Genomic DNA, 1,702 nt, shown 5'->3' on the forward strand with positions numbered 1-1,702 from the left:
ATCATCAGTGATGTCATAAATCTGACATCATCAGTGATGCTGGTCTCATTGGCCACACAGCAGCCAAGCTGCGGGCAAGGCCGTGCAGCGGCCGAGCTGCAAATGCGAGCTGCAGGGCCAGCTTGGCGAGCTGTAGGAATCGACCGTGCGTACAGTAGCGCGCAAGATCCCTCGTTTAACCAAAATCCCTATACAAAAATCCCATCGACTTCCCGGCGAGGGAACCAGGATGACTTCTGGGTTGGCCTACAAAAATAATTTTACAAAGATAAAAAAAAAAGTGCAATCTATTGCTATTTACTACCTGTTGTCAACTCCAAATGATATCCCCAAAGGAAAAAAAATACTTTGTCAACGTCTGTTTCATCTAATCAGACAGTTTCCATTGTCTTCATCTCACTTCAAGAATTGGAGTAGAAGTGTGGAACAACTGAATAGAATCTATTATATCTATTATGCAGGTGCATCTTGTACGGAAGCCGAGAACGGCCATGTGTTTATTTATTATTTGTATGACCGTAAAAAAAAAAAGAAAAAAAAAAAGAAAAAGAAAAAAGTTATCTCGAGATAACGACTTATTTCGTTATCTCGAGATAACAATTTTCGTCCCTCCCCCCATTATGCTTGGGAAGCCTGTGCACTCTTTCAGCACCATGGAGCTGTCCAGGTAGTGTTGATTAGGGGCAATCACCAGCTAACTAGTGTTAGCATGAGTGTTCTTCCTGTGCCTGTTATGTTTTGATCTAAAGTATGTCGTTTTCAGGCATTAGTTTGGTCATTTGCTATAGGATGGATGCAGTTGTTACAGGAGCAAAATGGCATAAATAACTATCCTAATTACATGATGAACAGTAGGCCTAATGAACGGTATTTCATGGCATAAACATCTTCAATCATGTTGAATTTGCTGCATGGAATTCTTGCTTGTTTTTACGCACACACTCATCATCAGGCTATTTTCTCTTTTGGACATAAACACATGATGATGACTGATGAATGACTAAAATCGGGCTCATCTGCTTATTAATAACAGTGCCAGTGTGTCATTACGCACATCACAGCATTACGCAATGCTGTATGGCCACATGGAGAGAGGCAGAATCCATTCATCTTTCTGAGGTCAATTTACCTGTGCCTACATTCACCCATTCACACACCGAAGGCAGCCAGCTGCCACGCAGGGTGCTGGCACAGCCATCGGGAGCAATTTGGGGTTCAGTGTCTTGCCCAAGGACACTTCGACATGCGGACTGGAGGAGCTGGGGATCGAACCACCAACCTTCTGAGTAGTGGTCGACCTGTTCTACCTCCTGAGCCACAGCCGCCCCCATCTTTAGATCAAAACATAACAGTTGCAGGAAGAACACTAACACTAGTTAGCTGGTGATTGCCTATCAACAACCTGGACAGCTCCATGGTGCTGAAAGACTGCACAGGCTTCCCAAGCATTCCGAAAATTGTTATCTCGAGATAACGAAATAAGTCGTTATCACGAGAAAACGGATTTTGTTATCTCGAGATAACTTTTTTTTTTTTTTTTTACTTTTTGTTGGAGAAAAATATAAGTTCCATGCCATTTCCCAATCAATAAGCTATAAGCTATAATTGCATACACATAATTAATGCTATGAGTCATTAGTCATAAGACATCTCACAAATGCATATTTGCACTATGCAGAGATACATAAATCAAGCAGGAGAT

Source organism: Poromitra crassiceps, assembly GCF_964638095.1.
Source record: "Poromitra crassiceps genome assembly, chromosome: 10".
In the NCBI taxonomy this organism is placed as follows: Eukaryota; Metazoa; Chordata; class Actinopteri; order Beryciformes; family Melamphaidae; genus Poromitra; species Poromitra crassiceps.